This window comes from Pinus tabuliformis, chromosome 3_2, assembly GCF_031772625.1.
Source record: "Pinus tabuliformis cultivar Carrire ecotype Pingquan chromosome 3_2, CPIR1, whole genome shotgun sequence".
NCBI classification, from domain to species: Eukaryota; Viridiplantae; Streptophyta; class Pinopsida; order Pinales; family Pinaceae; genus Pinus; species Pinus tabuliformis.
In genome coordinates this window covers 456,615,878-456,639,145 of record NC_142302.1, presented here as the reverse complement: position 1 = coordinate 456,639,145, position 23,268 = coordinate 456,615,878, and the positions used below count along the sequence as shown (strand labels likewise).

The window sequence follows — 23,268 nt, the reverse complement described above, 5'->3', positions numbered from 1 at the left end:
TGATTTTCATTTTCCTCTGATTTACAAAGGATTTGTACCATTTGGCACCTTTTACCTCTTATGTGAAGACTTTTAGACTTAAAGGTTTATTCAGGATCCATTTTTGGATCACGCCTTCCCACTAAGAGAACTTTTGGTCTCCAAAATACTGATATACTGATCTAAACAGTAAATGAGAGTGACTCACCCTCTTCTTTCAGCCTCCCTACACTTGCCTTGCATAGTGTCTCTGAACCAAAGTTTCTGACCACTTCCCTTCTTGGATGGGCTGGTCTTCTTGGGAAGAATTGTCTTCCTCCTTGCCTTCATGCAGAACTTCTGCTGAACTAGTCATAGAAGGTGGTTTGAACTTCTTTGCCTTGATCATTGATCCAAGGTGGCTCAAACAAATGTGAAGTACATCTGCTCCACAAAACTTTCATTTGTACTTGTTTGAAAGGCTGTCAACAACAACTGTTAACAATAACAGAAATACAAACAACCACTGGATGGCCTAAACTCCTACTTCAACAAAAGACACAGATTTTCACATCTTGTGAACACCTCCATGTCTTACATCTGCATAAAAATGATGGACTAGACAACAAGCCCACAAAACATGCCTTTAAACAAACGACCCTTCAAGTCAAGCATGTAGAAAAAGACCATTAGGACTCTTTTTCCAAAAGATGAAACTTTCATCATTATCTCCATTTGGAGACAAAGTTAACTTCTTCCAAGTCAACATGGCATCACATGCATGTCAAAGCAATCAACCCTACTAATTAATTACACATACATGTTCAAAAGCAAGGAAATCATCAACATTTCTGTGTTCATGCATCTCATGCTCATGCATGCATTTCATCCTTCAACTTTCACTTAAGCACACTGTACTTTCAAAGATGAAATGAAATATAATGTAGATGCATTAATAGACATGCAATCTCAATTGGATAAGAACTCTAACCATTCCTTACCAATCCCTTTCAAAGGTACTACCTTTATCTGCACATCAGCATCATCATGTGAATCATTCTGAGACACATCATTCATGGAATCTTCACTTCCATTTCCGCCATCTTCTCTTTCCACTTTCTTTAGATTTTGTGGAAGCATTGTTGGATTCAAAGTCCAACATTTTGTAGCAAGATGTCCTCACTTATGGCAGTAAGTGCACTGCATGTGCATTCTCTTGACAACATGATTTTCCTTGTCCAATGGATCTTTGGTTGCTTGCTTCTTTTCCTTCTTCTACTTCCTGTATGTGGCCATTCTCTTCCAACATCTAGAAACATCATGGTTATCCAAACCACAAAAGGAACATGCAATTCTTTTCCCATGCTTATGTGGAAATTTACCATGCTTTGCAAAATCAAAAGGAATATGTTTAGAACCATATTTATACCTTTCTCTTTCACCTTTATTGCCTTCATGAGGAGGTGAATTGAGTGAAGAAGTAGCTCCCTTTGGAACATCATCAATCTCTTCAAGGCTATTGGAGTCTCCCCAACTCTCTGGTTCAAGTGTGTGCTTCTGAACACCTGCATCCTGCAATTGATGTTTCAAGCTATTGTATTCCTCTTGAATACAACCTTCACACTTCTGAGGTAGAGGACATGAAATGAAACTCCTTCTTGGGACTATTTCAATGGCCTTCATGGTAGCTTTGGAACTCTGTCCATAAGATTGTCCATAGCCAAGACCCAAATACTTAGACCTTTCCTCAACCATTATTGGTTCAGCAATACCTTGTGCATGTTTTCCCAAGCCCTTTCCCTCATAGCCCATCTTGGACATTAGCTTGGAACCTATGCCTTTAGTATGTTTTTCAAAAGAACCAATATAAGCATTCTCAGAGGAATTTGAAGACAAACTGGACTGGCTTACTCTTCTTCAAGCTGGTACTTGACTAAGGCTTCTTGGGCAACACAGAGTTGTGTTTCCAACTCATGTATCCTCTTCAGGTTCATATTTGCAATATGAAGTTGCCTCTCCATTTCCTGCAATTTGTCAGCAAGCAACTGCTTGTCTTCCTTCGTGGAATTCAGTTGTTCTCTAAATATTCTGCTCTTCCTTCCATCCTCATACATTTCTCTCACCATATCCATCATGGTGGACAACTCTTACTTCATGTATTCATCAAATAATCCTGTGAAGAGAGCAAAATTTGAGGACCCACTTGTAGAAGTTATCATTATGCCAATGAACAAAAGAAATTCAACAAGATAAATAAAGAGCTTATTTAAGCAACCTCTTGCAACAAACCTCTTGTGCTTTGGGTTTCCTTGAGGTCCTTTGGGATAAGAAGAATGCCTTCAACCCTTCTTCCTATTTGTCCTTCCTAGACTGGGCTATCAATAACTTTCCCTTTACCTCCACAAACTCAGAAAATAGTCAGTATGCAAAACAAGCATACAATCAGACTCTTGCTATTCAAACATCTTTCAGACAAGCAGTCTCTGCTTTGTCAATCAAGCATTCTGATATAACCTTCTTTGAAGGTGGGGTTAATCAAACCTAAAGCTCTGATACCACCTTATCTGAAAATGGGGCACTTAGGCTTCTTGTCTAACTTACAAGAACCTCTCCCACTTCCAAAGCTTTAAATTTTCCCAAGTCTTATTGATTAACCAATGCGGAAATAAGAAATTCTTGAAAATATAGGTGTATGGTTGTATTTGTTTTAAAATGATTACGTGCTATAAATTAGTGTGATAAAACTAATATATAAATGCATATAACAGTAAATAAAGCAACAGAGACAATGCAGCAGTAAAACAGACACATGAACAACAATATTAATTTGGATTTCACCCATAACTCTTGGGCTACATCTCTGTGAGCTCTAGTTAATTCAACTAGGCTCTCTGGGATTATGGTATAAGTATTTTTACAAGCTCTTTGGCTCAACTCTTGTTGTCCTACACATAAACAGTGTGTTCAGACACCATATTATCCCTTGGCTCTTGAAGCTCTGGCTCTTGGCTCTCTGACTCTAAGTTCTGGCTCTTGGCTCTAACTCTGGCTCTTTGGCTCTTGGTTCTAGCTCTTGGCTCTGACTCTTTGGCTCTTGGCTCTTTAGCTCTAGCTTCTTTGGCTCTCTATCAGTTCACAACCCTCTTGGCTTTTCACTTGGCTTCCAAGTGACCCCGTAGGCTGCTTTTTTGCTTCTGTGCTGCCTCTTTTGCCTTAGTTTCCTACTTTGGCTTCCTTTAGAATAAAACAACAACTCAGCCACCATCAATAACTCAACAAACCACAGTCTTTGATATTCATGGATTTTAAGCCAAATCGTGCTTCCTGTTCATTGTCCCCCTCGGTCTCCCTGTCTTCCAGCTATTCCTTTGTCCCCCAATCATGAGGAATCATTCCCTTTTTGCCTTTGTGGCTCTCTGTTCTTTATCTGTTCCTCTCTTTGCAATCAATCCTCTGTGGCTCTGCATCTTGCATAATGCATCCTTGTTAAGAAACACATCATTGTAATATAACACCCGCTTACAGCGTGACACAAGGAATGGAAGCCGTTTTTACAGTGGAAAATACACAAAGGCCTTTGTTTTGACAAATTCCCAAAAACGGAATAGAATTCCAATACACAGAGATATTTGGAATTACACATGAAAATATGAGTGAAAAGACTTAAGTCGGATCTCAAAGGGATATAGATCTGCATATATAATATTTCGGGTCCACGCGTATCACATATTGCATGTCTCTAAGCCTTGGTGCTCCCCTTTGTGTTGTTGTGATCCGGTCGTTGATTGTCAATAGCATATCGGTGCTATCGACCCATCGCTTATCGCATGTCACAGGGGTCTGTGTGCTCCGCTCCTCCGATCGCCGATCTTCGATCTCCGCTTGATCAGCCCATCGCACATCGACAAGTCACCTGGTCACGAGTCTTGGTCCTTTTTCTTTGGATTTAAGCGATGTGATAAAGCACAATCGCATATCGCAAGTCCTCATGCCTGTAGTTAAGTCCTCCCCTTTGGTTATATGCGATCAGATATTTCGGCGATCGCATGCCGCAATGCCTTAAGACCTGAGGTCCCTCCTTTATATAGCCATCTGTTGATGTGATATCAATGCTTCATTGCTGCGGTTCGCTCCCGTCCATTGATCTTTTAGATCCAATGAACCTTGAGTGTTAATGCCTCATTTCCTCTTAGACCAATCAAAGTGGGCCACGTGGCCCAGTTCTAGCCTCTCATGTGTCAGCTATGGATTGGCCTGTGAGCCTATACTAAAACTCAAAATTTTCAATATAGTTCAAAATTTAATGAAATTGCCTCCTTTTCTAAGGATATTGGGCAATTTTCATTTTACAATAACTCCTTCATCCGAAGTCCGTTTTCACCCATTTAAGTTGCATTGGATTCAGAATGAAGAGATTTCTGCAATGAGACTATTTCTAGGAGCAGCCTACAATTTTCATTTTCCTCTGATTTATAAAGGATTTGTGTCATTTGGCACCTTTTACCTCTTATATGAAGTCTTTTATATGTAATGGTTTATTCAAGATCCATTTTTGGATCAAATGCAATCAAGAGAGGCATAAAGGCGCAGTTAAGAGAGGCCAGATACACAACAAAAGAAGGCTCTTATCCACAACAAAGGAGGCCTTAATCCGTAGCAAGAGGGAGGCCCTTATCAATCATCAAGAAGAAGCATATAGTTGTAGTCAAGGAAGGTATAAAGCAGCACTTAGAGAGGCCCTAGACGCAGTCAAAGGGAGGCCCTATCCACTACAAGAAGGATCCATAAGACATCAAGAGAGAAGCCCTAGAAGTAACGTGGAAGTCTTATGTTTTGCTGTAGGTAAAACGTGTGAAAGGGAGGTTGTTTTGAGTGTTGTTATTGGGTGCTCTTGTAGGGAGAAGGGCTGAAGCTTGAAGTTTAAGATCACATCAAGAACAAGCATTCAATGTGGGTTAAATAGGGTTGTTCTGTAGCTATTCTAGGAAGACTGAAGGGTTGAGAAGAGGTCGCGTATCTTTCTTGAAGCTTTAAATAAAGGATGAAACTCAACTAAAGGGTGACTTAGCTTAATAAGGTTCATGATGGAATTTTACAATCATATACTTATGAGCGAACCCAACTCTTATTATTGGGACTTATCCTAGTGTCTTGATAGGTGGGATATAGAGGACAAATACGATCTCCCTTTCTCCATTGCATTCCTCCCACCTTGAAAATCAAAAGGGGAAATAATGAATTTCATATACACATACTTAATAGATATATATTTCGAATCTCTTGCCATCTACTAGTTGTGCCTGCTTGAGCTAGGCTCAAGCAATTAGTCAATCTAGAGCATGCATATCCCTACTTATTCTCCACATGCCTCTGGGTGGATCTCTCTATCCCTGTAGTGCCAGTAAAAGGGTTTGGGTATGGTAAGGGCTGCTAGATATTTTTTTGAACCTTTGTATTTACATCTATTTTCGCCTGGCCTTACCCTACTCTCATATCTATGTATTCTCAAATTAAACCAACTACACAATTAGAAACTTTGTTCTTGTGTGGTATCTAAAAATACTTTTCAAACATAAAATTACAACATACTATCATAAGGAGACTAATCATGGTTTAACAAATCAAACTTGACATCTTACATTAACAATTTCCTTTTACGTGATGCCAATCTTCTGCCCAGGCCTTCGAACCCTACCTAAAGGGGTGTACTACATGACTAGGGGTTTACACTGCCAGTAAACTTAATTATAACTAATTATGAGAACAAGATAGCATTGTTTATATACCAGATTGCTTAAATTAAAGATTAGCTTCTCGTATGAATTACAGTGCACTGATAGAAACAGAGATTGTTTCCAACAAAAAGCACCCAAAAAAGTAGTAAAAGTCATAGGAGACACTTATTTCGCTTCTTTGGTGCTGGTCTTTGAAGACCTCCACCACCATCATCCTCATGCACCTTAAGAGTTGCAGGTACCACTCTACCCCTGTTTCTTGAAATCTCTTTGATAGGAGTCTCTGCACCCTTATCCGAACAAGGAATCATAAGTGGATTGGTTCTGTGAGGCATCAACTCATCACCACTTTCAACAACTTCCATCATCAACTTCCAGTTTTTAAAATCAAACCGAAAAACATATTGGCTATAAGAAGCTTCTCCAGATGCCATTTCTGTAGCTCTGGGAGCATTTTTGGGGACAAAAAAATGTTTTCCATTTTCATCAACATTTATTTCAACTCTACCATCCTTTACTAGAAATGATAATGCAAACATGTTTTCTACTGTCTAGGAAAATGATATTCTATTTAGAACTGAATTCTCCAATCTAGCTTGCTTTTGTTTTCGAAAAATGTTAAATATGCTTGCCATATTCTTGTCTGTTTCTAATTTTTCATCTTCCCGGGACTCTTTCACTGCTTCAGGTCGAGTGCTTTCTGTCGGCTTAGTCTATTTTCTCTGTACTATAGATTTCCTTTGCTTGGGTTCATTATCCGTTGGTCCAAGCATATTGAAAACTCTTGCCACATGCTAGAAAACAAAAGCAGCTAAAAGCCCAATATTTCTCCACGATATTTGTGTTTGATCATCATTTCCCTCCAAAGACCTACTTCCATATGCCTGGTCACTATAGTTTCTTAAAATATCACTACTAGCAAAATCAATTGGAGTGTCAGCATCATTTTTTTGTGATCTGTTAACAATAGTGAGTAGTGTGGATGTGAGATCAAAGAGTGTATCAACATCTATAACTTACTCACGAGGTCTCTAAAAAAAATTGTGCAAGATTTCCGCTTTGCTAATTATAGCCTCAAATTTGCCAGATTCTACTTTTGAAATATTTTCTCTCTCCTCAGCGATCGAAGTCTTGAGGGGATGATAATGGTACCTTAATATACAGTGTTGCACCATACTCTGATTGTTACCACTGCATGCAGTAGCATCTTCTTTCTCTCTTGGGGGCTTATTGTGGCCTTGTTGTGATCCTTTTACCCCATGAGAGGAATCTTCCAGTGTCTGACTCAATGTTTCTTCCTCTTTAACTCTAGCTTGGGTACCAAGCCTTCTACCCATCCTTTCTATCACCTACTTTTGAAGTTGATAGAAATGAAAATATTCAACCAAAGCTGGAAGGAGGGGCTTGAAATTGAGATTTCTCATTGAAGAACTGCTGTGAAATGGAAAGAGAGAAACAAAATATTTTCGTGTTGCATTGAAATGAGGGAGGAAAGGGAGTTGTGATTTCCCCTACCTTGAGAAGTCTTATTTGTAATAGAATAGGGATGAAGGCCAACTACAGTGGATATAAAGTACCGAGACATACACTTTGTTGAATGAAATGCGTAGGTGCAGTGTGCCAATTAAGCGTGAGGATTGGGAGAAGTGACACATGTGGGAGAGTGGCCATATTATTGAAGAATTGTTTACATTGAGGAAGGACACCATTTGAATATGGTAAGAATGTCAATTCTAACATGGAGAGTTTCCAACACCACTTTCTCATCTACATGAGGGAGTTTACAATTTGTATATCTTTGTCTCGGTCCCATGGTGAATATATTAGTGTGAGGATCCACTGTTTCATGATCCATATGTTGGATGATTTGATGAACTTGAGCTTTATAAGGAAATCTCTTTAGATATCCAGAACGTCTTAGAAATTTATTTGAACAATTATTGTCTTGCAACAATGTTTATTGATGATAAATTGCTTGGTAATGTACACATGCATAGAAGAGTGTGACTGATGGCATGGATACTTGGCCTTTCGAGTCGAAATGGCCACCTCTAAAGATAATATTTGGAATATCCTTTGAGCCTTTCTTTGAGATGGCATCCAAGAAGTTTGAGTGAATACATCACTCTATATTTGACATATTCCAGCTGAATCACCAAACATGCAAGAGAAACTAAAACCAGGGGTTATATAAGTTATAGCCCCAGTGTATGGGAAATCCAGGCTTTTAGAGGAATATTTCCACATGTAATAATTGGATGAGGATGAATATTTTTGTTACACTATGTGTTGTTATTGATATGTTTGGACATTTTTGGTGAACACTTGGCCCATCTTCAAGAACATCTAGTAACGCTCGAATCCAAGACAGATTTAAATAGATCATTTATCGAATTAGTTGTCCAACTATGAAAGGCAATCAAGTTTTGGAAGAGATACATCGTAGTGCTATTAAAGCAGATTGTGGACCATGTTATAAAATGGATCAAAAAGGTTTTCAGAATGTCTGCTAAATTTTGACATTTAGCATTGTCTTAGCATTTTCTTATCAACTTTCATGGAGGAAAAAGTGACAAAAGAAACTTGCACAATAATGGCGGCCACTAGAATGAGAAACAAAATGAATTAGCAAGATGGAATCTGTTGCTATGATGACACATGGGAAGATACTTATTACTCTCAATGTGGTTGTACAGGAAAAATAGTTTCTTCCTTTGAGTATAGTTGATATATCGTAATGTAGTGGTTGTTTCCCTATTGCAATAAAACAAATCTATATCCATCTCAAGGTGAAAGAATAACACCAGTATACCTTCAAATGATACAAGCTATGTGTTGTGCTCAACAACTAGGAAAGTCTCCATCAGCCATAGTGCGATGAAGCGATGAGTTCGGGTTTCTGTTCCCATGCTAGCAAACTATATCGATACAAGTGATGAAAAACATATGTTCAATTCCCTGGAACATATCTTATTTTAATTACTTGTCCAGGATAAATCCACGACCATAGTTGAGAAATGTAATCAGAATAAAATAAATATGTATTTTATTTAAACAAATGTGGCATGAGCGGAAAACATATGCACCAAATTACAAAATGAGGAAGTCAAAGTTCTGTATAAAAGTTTTAAATTAAAAAAATTTCAAACAGTTTCCAGGAAGTTTAATGAATGCAACTACCTAGCACTCATCCAATGGCCATTCGAGGAGGGTCAAAGCCATCCATCAATATGAAGAGATCTATAAAAGCAAACGGAGACTTTGAAGAAGGGATCCCTGATTTTTCATACCCAAATCTTGCCCGATTATTGAGTAAGGGTCTGACGAGTTAGTGAGGGTTTCCCTTTTGTTTTTGTTTCAATCTATTTTCATGCTTAGATTTTTGCTAATACGATGTCATTTGTGGACCTTAATATACGGCGCTGCACCATACTATGATTGTTACCACTGCATGCGGTAGCATCTTCATTCTCTCTCAGGGGCTTACTGTGGCCTTGTTGTGATCCTTTTACCCCACGAAAGGAATCTTGCAGTGTCTGACTCAATGTTTCTTCCTCTTAAACTCTATCTCGGGTACCAAGCTTTCTACCCATCCCTTCTATCACCTGCTTTTGGAGTTGAGAGCAATGAAGAAATTCAACCAAAGCTAGAAGGAAAGGCTTGAAATCTATGTTACTAGAAACCAGAAAGGGGAAACGAAATGAGAAACGACAACAAGATGAGAAATGAAGTTTGGAGATTTCACATTCAGGAAACAAGGAGAGAGAAAAATAAGACAAATATGAAACATAAAACCAAGCATTTGTTTCACATTCAAGAAATGAGGAGAGAGAAGAAACAAGAAAAATATGAAACATAAAACCAAGCATTCATCATTAACATTCTCGAATACTATGGTTCATAGGTAGTTGCTCATAGGATTTAGCTGCTCACATTGGCCATTCCTTAATACTTATAATGATCAAAAAAGCTTCCATTTCTCACATAAGCCATTCTTGAATACCCATGTTTGATCCTCTAGGTTGGCAAATACAATAGTGAAGAAACACTTCGCACTGAATTCAAGTTTGATTTAGCCTTTGCATTTTCTGGATGAGTACATGATCCCACATACATTATATATATTCTTGGATGTGACATGAGTGGACCTCAAATTTAGGATCTACTGTATCATTTTTGACACAGTTATTGGGTTATTGTTTTCATGGTTGGGTAACAAGAAGGTGGAGATTAAGTTGATCTCCATTGGATAAAGAGTTATTGTTTTCATGGTTGGGTAACAAGAAGGTGGAGATTAAGTTGATCTCCATTGGATAAAGAGCCAAAAATAGAGGGTTGTCTCGAACTATTGCCACTTGCAGAACCATAAATACTACAACATGTGTTTGAAGACAAAATCTAAAGAGAAAACTTTCAAAAATTTATCTTTAGTCCATTATAATAGAAAACTAATCTTTATAATAATAAAAATAATATATTTTAAAAGTATAGTTGAACTAGATATTAAATTGCTAGTTTGTAAGAAAAATATTAACTAAATTATTTAACTACTAATATATAAAAATATATATAATATCTATACACATTACTAATTTATAAAAGAGATTTGATCCCTTTAGGGTGTTGGTATACCCGAAATTAAGATGGATCTAGGCTAGTATATATTATTTACCATAATTATTGTTAAACTGTATAATGGCCATCTCATATTTGTATTTGCATTGATTAAATGATTATTATATTGTATAGTAAATTTATTTTTATGTTAAATTTTAATAGTTAAATTTAGATACTCTATCTTGATATTAGTTATTTTTTATTGATTTTCATTTTATTCTGTTGGATCCATTAAAATTTGTTATGTGAGTGAATATTTCCAATTAACAAGTGTGGTTGATCGATATAAATAAGTGAGATAAATTATTAAATTGTGATTTTTTTAATTTCTACTTAGTTAAATATTATATATAAATATCACTTGTGGTTATAACATACCAAACCATTCTTTTTTAGTCCCTAGATTTGTTTATGTTAAAATAACTTTTGAAAAATGTTATGGCCAATAGTTTTGTTATATTCCATGGTTTTGTACTTTATATTCATTTAATTTTCTAGTTTTTGCACATGGTTTTTCTAGATTCCATGGTTCTGTATTTAATATTTTTTTAATTTATTAGTTTTTTCTCATCAATTTTCTTTCATAAATTAAAAAAAGCTAGAGAGACCTTGAAGTCTTGAAAAGAAATGTCATAATCTAGGTATTTTATTCTAGGCCCCTCTTAATATATTTCTGGTTGTTAGATTTTTGTGCCAAGAGACCCTTTCCACCTGGGGAATATGTTATAATATTTGGCATTTTAACTCAATCAAAATAAGACAAAATCAAATCAAATAAAAAAAAGTAAAAAACATAAAATTCTCGAATGCACAGTTTTTTCTTGCCCATGGTTTTTTCCCATGGTATTCCTAACCCGTGGTTTTTTTCCATGGTATTTTTCTGCAATGTAGCCTATTCAAAGGCTAATAACTAAATCAACCTAGATCCATTTTAACTGTGAATCAAGTGTTGACAGGATCAAATCTCTTCACTTAAAGAGGTTTGTAGCTAGAGAAAGAGAGAGAGATTTGATCTCTCTTGATGCTCGAGAGAGATAGATCTACACTAGTTATTTATAAATGTAGAGGAGTATTTTTTTGTAGTAGTAATCCATTTAAAATTTATTAAATGATGAATTTCTATTTCGTATTTTGATTTTTGAGACTTGTTTATTTTTATAAATTTACAATTATTTCCAATCACTATTTTTATGTAATTATGAAACTTTCGATATTTATCATAGTTGAAATTATGTTTGTATTATAGACATATTAATCAATAGCTTGTTGCCCTTAAGCTTTATTATTGCAAATTACCTAACATAATCTCTCTTATCACCGGCGAAAAAAATATCTATGGGATAAAACTATTAATGGGAGGGATAATAGATAATTATTATTTTTTATATATTAAATTAATGTATTTGGTTGATGATATTTAATATTATAGATAGTCTAATAGTTGATAAAAGTTTCTATAGGATGGTTTTATCAAAATCCTTTTCCAATCATTTGAAAGGTTATAAACCAGACCAATGGCCAAAAAAAAATATTGTGTCTCAATGTTTCTATAAAATAATTAATTAACTAGAAAAATTAACTAAATTATTTAACTACTAATTTATAAATAAATAAATATATATATATATATATATATATATATATATATATATATATATATATATATATAATATCTATAGACATTACTAATTTATAAAAATATATATATATATATATAATTTTATACATTTAAATTTATAATTTTATATAAAAATACACATTTTAAATATTAGATACGATCACTAAATCTACTTTTAAATAAAAGCAACACAAAAATAACAAACTTTTTTGTAAAAACTTAACCATACACTGCCACACATCAATGGCTACAATTAAAAAAGTAACATAACTTAAATTAATAAAATCCCTAAATAGTCAATGTTGTTAAAGATATATTAAGCACTATTGCAAGGTGTTGTCACTAGGGAGAACACCCAACCTATTTGCAACAAACGCACCTAAGCTATATATGGTTGACTTCTAACCATAGACTATGAAAATGCCTTCAAAAACTATCTAGAAAACAATGCTTTTGGAAGAGATCCATATTACAAATGAACCAGATACCAAATTAACGTTTTCCATAAAACAGTTTCAAAACATGAACGGTTTTTGGAAAACCCTGTTTCTTGTATTAAAAAGCAAAAACTACCGTATAAAATAGTTTTCTGTACCGTTCCATTTTTTATATGGTTTTTTCATAAACGAAGACTTCCATTCCGTTTCTGGTAACAAAGCTTGAAATTGAGATTTTTGATTAAGAACTGTCGTGAAATGGAAAGAGAGCAAGAAAATCTTTTCGTGTTGCATTGAAATGAGGGAGGGTAGGGAGTTACCCTGAGAAGTCTATGTTGTTGTTTTTTCCGTTGTTTTCCTGGTGTGGTATACTACCAAACTACTATTTTTGTAATTTCTAGTGTGGTATACTACCAAACTACTATAAGAGTTCAACGTATATTTAATATAAATTTCATTGCCAATATAGTAATTGTGGGGCTAGTTCATTTGAAGCTAAATTCTTAAAAAACAAAACCCAAATAACCTAATTTCAGGTGAAAAAGTTGGTAGATTGTTTGAAGCAATTGAAATCGAGGAAGGAATTAAAGGAGAGAAAGGGTACCTGTGAAAGTATTTTCTTGGGCTCTTGAAAGAAGACCAAGGCTTCTAATCCTTCCATCGTGGTCCAAATTTTCCCAACTAAAGTAGATCCATGTTTTGTGAGCAAGCCATTGAAGAGATCCTCCTCAATCTTATTTCTCAACGCATCCAAATTCAACCATGAAACAATAAGCCATTGAAGAGATCCTCCTCAATCTTATTTCTCAATGCATCCAAATTCAACCATGAAACAATAACTCCTCCTCAATCTTATTTCTCAATGCATCCAAATTCAACCATGAATACAATAACTCCCAACGACAACATTTCATGTGAAAATATAAAACAAATTTGCAAATGAATTCTAAGAATGACCATCGATCTAGAAACCCTAAAAATTGATCCAACGACCTATACCTGTTTCCATATAAATATAAAACATATTTGCAAATCCATTCTAAGAATGGCCATCCATCTAGAAACCCTAAAAATTGATCCAACCACTTGTACCTATTTCCATATAGCCACAGATTAGATTGTACTGTGCCCATGGTCTTTCATTTTTTTCAACTACTCAACATACATTTCATGTGAAAATGTAAAACAAATTTACAAATCAATTCTAAGAATGGCCATCGATCTAGAAACCCTAAAGATTGATCGAGTGACCCGTACCTATTTCCATATAGCCACAGATCATATTGTACTTGTACTTGTTTCCATATAGCCACAGATCAGATTGTACTTTGCCCATGGTCTTTCCTTTTTATTTCAACTACCCAACATTCATTTGAATACACTAAGGCAGGGACGAAAACTTGTTCTAGTCTTTCATTTTTTTTCAACAACTCAATTATATTTTTTATTTTTGAAAATTACAAAATAATTAACCATGTTGTAAGTTGTAATTCTAAACAAATTCAGATTTGTATTTTATATAATTAAACAAAAGCTATAAATAGTTTTTATTAATGTTTAATTATCTAATAATAATATTATGGGTTTCCGTGTTATTTAAACAAATGAGATTTGGTTTTATAATTATTATGTCAAACTTTAAAGCAAAAAATTAACTTTTAACAATGCAATCTTTTATAACCAATTTGGATGTAGTTCATTGTTATGGAAGTAAAAAAAGAATCTCATGAGTCAATTTGGTTGTAGTTCATTGTGATGGTAGTAAAAAATGAATCTCATGAGCCTAGCCCCACCCACACATTGGTATAGTTCCACCCAAGGAACCATTGATCTTTCTCCATGAATCAGTAAAATTGTACCACTAAGCAACATAATGTATGGCATTTCTATTTCCCACAATTGAAAAAGCACCATAAATCCTTCTACATGAGCATTTTTCTTTTGTATCTTTGAACTAAACATGGCAAGACTTTCCTGTGGAAACAAGAATTTCTAAAACCCTCATCCCCCTATCACAATATATCTTAGAATCTGTCATGTTGGAGTGTAGCATCCCTAGTAAGCATATAGGAGTGTAGGGGAACACAACCTCAAAGTCAATGGGAAGCCAAGGGGAAAGGTTTGTGCATCTAAGAGGGATACCTCGATTACATAGATGTGGTTTTCTAAGATTTTGCATTAATCAAATGTATATTTGAGGGGGAATTCAACCATAAAAAAATGCTTGACTGAATTTGCATACACAAGGGTTGATTCTACTTCAAATTTTGATACTTTGTTTTTACTCACTTTAATGTCATTACATATAACTAATAATTTGCAAGTCCTTGTCTCATTTGATCTCATTTTATTTCAATTGTGAAGTGACTAAGCTTTGAACCCCAAATCCCCATAGCTAAGATTTACAAAGTATGCATTGCCTCATTTCCTCTCATTTTACTCCAGTTAAATGGAACAACTATGCCTTAGCCCCAAACCCACACAACTAAGCTTTGCACACTACAGAATCCTCTCTCTCCCTAGTATTGCACTTGGTTTAGATATACTTTTCTTAGAAGAGAAGAAATGTCTCACTAAATACCTTACATGTTAACTTATCATCTGATCCCATTACATTTTCCAAGAATTGAGGACATTAAGAAAATTTCAAAATTCAATTTCACACTCATTTGATGTAATCACCATGTTCCATCAATTTCAGGTAAACTCTACAAATAAATGTAAGTAATTATTTTGATTTTTTTCATTGATTCTAAATTAGCAAGTGAGAAAACTGCAAATGCATCTTTATTTTTAAAGTACAATCATCCAAAAAAACTCATCAAAGACTAAATATAGGTTAAAACCTTTATGGAGTGAAAAATATTGTTGGTATCCTCCAGAATAACACTACTTTCAGAAGTTGGGTTCAGATTTTACCACAAATGAAAGAACCAAAGTGAGAAGCTTATTTTAAAGTTTTTATAACATGATATATTATAAAAAAATTTGAAGAAGCACACAATACAAAAAAGTTTTGTATCTAGTATCATTCTAGATAGAGAAAACCACTCGCTAGGCTATCTATGACATGAGTAAGAATTGCTACCCACCTACTTTCAAAACAATCATGGACATTTAAATATTAAAAAAGGAATTTATTAGGCTACCTATGACTAAATAAGAGTTATTCCCCACCTTTACAAACTATCATGTACATTTAGGCTATCATATTTTATCGAAATCCTTTCTGTGATGCAACATGTTACAAATTTCCATTATATTTATGCATTATATGAGTAGATGTAATTGTAAGGTGCATAAATTCCAAAATAAATATCCAAATACCCATGTTTCCACTAAATTAATTGTTTAAGTAAGAGACACATTTTATTGTAGGAAGCATGCATCAATCAAACACTACTCTACTCATAGTTTACAAATCCAACCAATTTTTCATACACAAACACATTCAAGACTAATCCACAATAACAAACAATGCTCAAAACAATATTCTTCATCAAACAACTACCAATACATAAACAATGAGGAGACAAGAGACACATAGAATATGTGATCAACCAGGGCCAAAATCTCTCCAACATGAGAGGAAAACCGAAACGATATCTTCTTCTTATATACACTTCAATTGAAAAATACCAAGACCATGGCCTAGACCCTTGACTCAATGACTTCTCCAAGACCAAGTCACAAGCCTCCTTTATTCAACTTCCTTATTTTTCCTTGAGTCAATGATGATCAAGATTCTTCCTTCAATAACTCGACTATCCTTCAAATTCCTGTTCCATGGATTAGATTTGTAGTTCTTGGCCCTCTTGCATAAACCCTAGAATGTGTGGTTGACCAACCTTTTGAACCTTGATCTTCTTCGCTTGGATGATATGAACTCTTATTATAATTCGGCGTGTAACCTTGCTTATCTTCTTCCTTGATTCGACTTCTTGGACAAAAACAAGATCTTCGACCTTTTCTGTAGTAGATAGTTCTTCCTTCCTTTGCACATGTGGATCTATTAGCCCTAAAACAGACCCATAAACAACACCAAAATCTTCTCTTTGTTTCCTTCTCTTGGTTGGTTATCTTCGCACTTCTTATTACAAACTTACTAAACCAAATTTACTTGTCCACAAATGGAGGACAAGCTACCCTATATATAGGGTTTTCTCCATCAAAAACACGTGCTAGGAAGTGTTAAGGAGTGCTAGGGGAACACAAGGGAGCAATAGGTGAAAATAATGCATGCAAATGAACGATTAAGATTTTGTGACAGGAAGTGTTAGTGATTTCTAGGTGTGCTAAGGAGGGAGTGATAAGGTATGTTAGGCAGTGTTAAGGCATATTAGAAGCCAGGGAAACATGCCAATATGTGTCAAGTGCTAGGGTGTACCAATGCATGCCATGGAGTGTTATGAAGTGCCATGGAAACATAAGGGAGCACAAGGAGTGTCAGCGAGTTCTAGGTGTGCTAAGGAGGGGACGAAAAGGTATGTTAGGTGGTGCCAAGAAATGCTAGAGTGTTAGGGCGACATGCCAGGGTATGCCAATGCATGTCAAGGTGTGCCAATGCATGTCAGGGTGTGCCAATGCGTGTCAGGGAGTGTGACATAAACACAATGGAATACTAGTTCAAAATGCATGGAAATGAACAAATAAGAGTGTATGATAGGGAGTGTCAGTGAATTCCAAGTGTGCTCAGGAGGAAGTGACAAAGTTATATGCTAGGTAGTTCCAAGGCATGCAAGAGAGTCATGACATGTCAAGGAGTGGTACAGTATGATAGGGAGTGCTAAATCATGCCATGGCATGCAGGGAATGCCAACATGTGCCACATAGTGCCAAGGGACTATTAGACATGCCAGGTGCTATGCCATGTCAAGATGTAAACTATGTTACTTATTTGTTTTATGGGCATGGTTAGACGTGAGTCTTGACTTGGTAACTTCTTAAGTGAGATGAGCTAAGATTGGGCATCAGTAGTGGTGGGCCCCAGTATTGCAGCAATAATGCTGCAACTCCTGGAACTCCCTTCTTTAATTTTATCAACCCGGTAGTTCGTAACAAACTTGGAAGCGACGGTGTTGTATGCACAAGTACTAGCTCTTGCCGCAACTGTCACTTGGTCAGCTGGCACAAGTCCGCTAGGAGCTTAAGCCAACTTCTATGAGCTCTTAGAAGAAGCTTTTTAACTGATGGATAGAAGCTAACTCAAAGTAAGCTAATCTACTTGCGGAAAGAAACTGAAAGCCAAAAAGAAACGCAAACCCTAGCAAACCCTAATTCTACCAGCTAGTCCTACTGACGCAAAGGAGAGCATGCAAACTACTGACAGAGATGCCATTACTTCTATGAAGGTAAAATACATGTGTCTAGACTACCTCTATCTGAAGAAAACATATTTTTGTATTTTTGAATAAGTTGTTAGAGTTATCATGCATGTGCTTTTAACTATTTTTTTTACTGTGCAGAGGTGGATCAAGGAGGAGAAATGCTTGGAAAAGGTTGAGAAGGTTCAGAGAGGGTCTAAGGAGTCCCTAACACCCTTCCGGAGAGTTTCACAAAGTTTGGCTATCAAGAAACCTCATTTGTGAGCTTCTACAGGAAGTCTGCAGGGGTTCTACAGGATGTTCAGAGATTTCTACAGAATATTCTGTAATTTTCTACAGGATGTTCTGAAAATAGGATTTTGGAGAGTGGATGGAGGGAAAAAGGTGGAGGAACAAGTATGGAGGTGAAATAGGGGTGTAGGGGAGTTCAAGACTTGGAGGATGGAGTCGAGGAGTGGCACAGATGGTGATATTTGTTCAAGGAGGGATGAAACGATGTTGCACAAGAAGATGAGAATCATGGCAAAGTAAGCGAATGAGGCAAACGTAAGGTAAAGGTTCTAAGTGAAGGATGAAATAGGTAGGTTGGATGGAGTATGTGTAGGTAAGGATGGGTAATAGGTACTCTGCAAGTGGTTTTTCAAACTGAACAAACAAACACTTAAAAAACCTATGACCTAGTTACTTTACTCTATTCTGACCTAAGTAACAACAAAAGGAAATGAACAACAGTTTATTCGAAATGAAATGCGTGAACTAACTTATGCCACTAAGAAATCATCAACTGAAGCATTTAAACACTACTAATATCAACATCTACAAAAGAGGATTCCAACACTAAGAATTGCATGGCAAAGCAAAACAGCGTTTTTGTTGGCAGCAAAGTCACATTGGTCCCAGCTCATGATTCCACTAAGGGGGAGGTGAGATCCAAGGTGTTTTCCAGCCTTTTTCTGAAGATCTTCCCTATGATTAACCTATCAAGCAAATCTGAACATGAAAAACCTTCTTAATCATCAAAAGCAACGTAAACAACAACACAATATTTAAATCTAAATAGCAGATTTTATTCTAAGAATGCAGCAAAGACACATGAAAGTAAACAAAGGCGGTACTGGGCGCTTGAGATGGGCCCAACCCCAAGAGCTACAACCTCCTAAGATAGATTTAGAGTTGGTGCAAAGCTGGATTCATCTTTATTGAGCAAGAAAAGAAGAGTTACATCAAAACTGTCCACAAGGGAAAGCTTGAAAATGTGCTGAAATGCAAAGCTAATCCACCGACTAAAATCGAATTACAAGCTAGCTAACTTCTGCCTACAAAGTGACTAACTACTGGCTACAAAATGACTAATCACTAGCTACAAAATGACTAACCACTAGCTAACCCAAATGAGGCCCTAAGCCTTCTTATTTATACAAATTGAGGACCCAACAGTCCTCCTAAACTTTAGGGACTTGGCTGCCCAAAACTTGTAGTTAACAACAGTCCTACTTGACTTGCTTGGCTGCCATTGTGCTAATTGATTTGGTGGCCCTTGAACTCCGAGCTGATGGTGGAGAATTCGAGGTAAGGGCCCATAAATGAAGGGGACACCTTCCTACAAATCCTCTCCCTTGTTCTCCCACGAATTTGGCTACCAAGTGCTCATTAAAACCTTCAATTTTGTCTCCAAGTTGACCAAAAAGGCTACACAAAGCACCCATTAGACTTGTCGGAATAATGGCTAACCCAATTCACTCTATTAGCATAAATATAATCAAAAACATGCAATAAACTAATGAGAATGGTGGATTAAGTTGAATTAGGAGGTTGAATGAGCCCAAATAATTATCCATTTTTGGGGCTCATCATCACCCCCCTACTGAAAGTGTTGCTCATCCTCTGAGCAACCAATATATCTCCTCATCTTTGATGGCCCTGGTGGCCTCCCTATCATCCCAAGCTTCTGAAGTGATTTCCTCTTCTCGGTCATGAAACCATGCTTTTCTCTCTGCTTCTTCCCACTGCCTGCTCATTCAATCATATGAAAGGAGATGAAACCAGTGGAGGATGGAAGAAAAGAGTGGTTGCATGCCTCCTCAACAGACTTCAAGCTTCAAATCCCTCTTCATAATTGATTCTGGCCTGCCCAAAGGCTTCTACAGGATGTTTCTGGTAAAAATACAGAACTTCCTGTAGAAAGTCCTGTAGCTTCCTGTAGAAGGTTGAACCATGACTAAATTGTGTCCGAACTCTGAAAAAAATGAGTGTTCATGGAGGGGATGAATGTGAGGATGCCTGGGAACTTGGTAGGGACCCTTCTGCTTGTGTTGGGAGGCCCCCTTTCGGCATTGTGTTCCTGCAACATCTTCAGCGTTAACTCCCACAGCAGCACATTGACATTGGTGTCTCCTGTAATGTTACCCAAAAACCTCTAAAACAACATAAAAGGAGCAAGCACCATTCCCCTAAACCAAAACTTAAACGGCCCCTCTGAAAAATGGCAGCTGCATGCAGAGCCTCAGTCAATTCTCACTGATGAGTATATTGTCCGCACAAACCAAAGGCATGCATAGAAACCTATTGTACCAGTTAGAACAAAAAATGAGTATGACATGATGGGCATGTAGCCAAAATATAAAATTCCAGAAACAAGCTTTGTCATCTCCAGCTTGGTGAAGAAATAGAATGTGGCATAGAGAAACAAGTAAAATGCTGAGGAGCCTGCAGTCAAATAAGATCTCCACCACCAGTTGTAATCTTCACTGCACAATTCGAAGTAGCAAAGGACAACGGTGATCTCTGCACATGTAACAATGAGGATCACAGAGACACTGAACAGGAACCCAAATATATAGTAGAACTGATGCAGCCATATTGAAGTTAATATGAAGAACAGTTCAATGAATACAACTCCAAAAGGCAACATGCCTCCAATTGGTGTTGAGAAAATGGGCTGCATATACCAAGATTGCTCTGGAATCTGCCTGGGGATTTTATTGGTCTTCACTGGATCTTCAATTGCAGGTTTCTTGTAGCCAAAGTAACTGCCCACAAAGACCAATGGCACAGAAATTTCAAACCATAAAAGGACCAAGGCAAACACAATCCCAAAAGGAACTGCACCAGATGAATTTTTTTCCCCATAGCAGTGCATTGAGAATAAAGCGAATGCAAAAGGCAATGCCTGGAAACAAGAATGTTGTCTTCAGCATGTTCCTCCTCCATTCTATGCCCTTGAACATCTTATATAGACATGACGATGCATACCCTGCAAACAAACCCATAAACACCCATAATAGCAACATAGCTGTCATTAAACCTCCACGGTTCGAAGGAGAAAGGAAACCAAGGACTGCAAATATCATTGTCACTGGTGTCATGGCAAAAAAACTGAACTCTCGTTCCCACATAGACACAAAGTAAGCTTGCATTGGTTGGGGCCCTGACCACATCTCCATGGACCGACTTCCATCCTGTTTCCTCTTGAACCTCATCCTGTGTTTCTAATTGGTTGTATTTTGAGATATGCCGGTACAATGTTCGCATCATGATCATTGCAACCATTCTGGAGAGAAATTAAACAATCATCAATGAGTTGATGAAGGAGAAAGGAAACCAAGGACTGCAAATATCATTGTCACTGGTGTCATGGCAAAAAAACTGAACTCTCGTTCCCACATAGACACAAAGTAAGCTTGCATTGGTTGGGGCCCTGACCACATCTCCATGGACCAACTTCCATCCTGTTTCCTCTTGAACCTCATCCTGTGTTTCTAATTGGTTGTATTTTGAGATATGCCGGTACAATGTTCGCATCATGATCATTGCAACCATTCCAGAGAGAAATAAAACAATCACCAATGAGTTGATGATAGAGAACCAATGGATCTGATCATCTGTCATAAGAAGGTAAGTATCCCAACATGATGCCCATTTCATAGGGCTCTCCCAGAAAGTAACATCACAAATGAATATAACTTCTTTGTCTTCTACAACTTCTTGGGGAATCTCAGAATTTGACACTGTATGCTTGGTATTTGGATCACAAGTTGTCAAATGGGCTTTGACATTATCCCATGGTTGTTCATACTCATGCTTTACACTCATTGAGAATTGCCACCCTCGACGTGAACAATACAAGCTTCTTCGTATGCTGGGTTTCCTGTGGCGCAACTTCCTGTAGAAACGCCTGTAGAGTGCCCGGCTTCTGTAGGATGTCTCTACGTCTTTGAACGATCTTGGTATGCGGGAGAATTTTGAACAAGCCAAAAAACTTGGCAAAGGACGTCAGTTTAACAGAATTTAGAGGCAGAGGATTCAACTGAAGAGGTTTGCAAGTGTAAATGAATCAGCAGTTAACGTGAGTCTTCAGCCGAGCATTCCTTTAATTACTGCGTGATTTGTGGTGAGGTGGCAGAGACGTGCGTTGCTCATGCAAACTGTTGGTCCCTTGCAGTGTCATATGCCTGTAATCCCTTACCCTTAGTTTCACTGGAGTTTAAAATATCCACAACTGTCTGTGTTTTTTCAAATTTCACGTGAGTTGTCTAACACATACGTTGCATGATTCCTGGCTGATTGATAAAGAATTGGACAAGGAACTATCGGCTCAATCCTACTATATTCGTGGCTCAATTCCACCATTCCATTCATTCATGCAGTTTTTAAATTAGATTTGTGCAATAGAAGAACAAGTTTCAGTCACGTACCTGAAGTCAAATGGCTGCTGTGAGGTGCTGTGGCTAGTCATTGTTGCATGCACTAGTTTCTTTGGTTGTATGAGGGCTTGGCTGATAATTTTTGGTTGTTTTCCTTGTGCAGGTGTCCTCTGACCAGATCTAAGCTACAGGCATTTGTTTCCACATTCAAATCTACACCTTCAAGCTGTTGTTGCTGAATTTTCACCGGACCAGAACTTGTTTTCACCATTGCTCTCAAACGGTAAATCGGATCGATCTGAAACTTGTTGAGCATGTTCCTATCATCATGATGCACCTCCCATAGAAAAATCGTGATCAATGGATGCACAGATTTCGAGAAAAACAGAAAACGGCTGAAGATTTCAGAGATCAATTTCTCAGAAACCGTGCATCGAAACTAGCTAAAACTTCTTGGGTAGGTTACTATCAGCCATGTGCATCTCCCCGTGAAACAGGTTTTGAAACGGATGCACAGATATGGAGAAAATGCAAAAATGGCTGATGGTGATGGAGGCTAATTTCTTGGAAACCGTGCACCAGAATTGGTTGAAACTGCTCAGGCATGTTTCCATCACCCCTGTACAATTCCCCATAAAACGGTTTTTCAAATGGATGCATGGTTTTCAAGTTATGGAAGAAACAAATTCTGTTCTATGTGTTTTTTCTTCAAGGCATTTTGCAGTTTTGTTGCATGGTAAGAAAAACTGAGCTTGGGTTGTGATGCAGGCATGGAGATGATGGAGGAGGAGTTTGAAAAGTGCAGGAGGACTTCTGAACCCTTGAGGAAGCTACCATGTTCGCCAAACCACCTTTTTGAAATCCATTTCTAGCTTCCTACAATTTCTACAGGAACTTCCTGTAGAAGCACAATGAAGAAGCACAATGAGGTGGAAA

At 36.9% G+C, this 23,268-nt stretch overlaps 1 pseudogene; it reads right to left on the bottom strand.

Annotated features, from left to right (window-relative positions):
- Window positions 1-20,192: 20,192 nt before the first annotated feature.
- Window positions 20,193-21,781, bottom strand: LOC149181268 (transmembrane 9 superfamily member 7 pseudogene; annotated as a pseudogene).
- Between the last annotated feature and the right edge of the window lie 1,487 nt (window positions 21,782-23,268).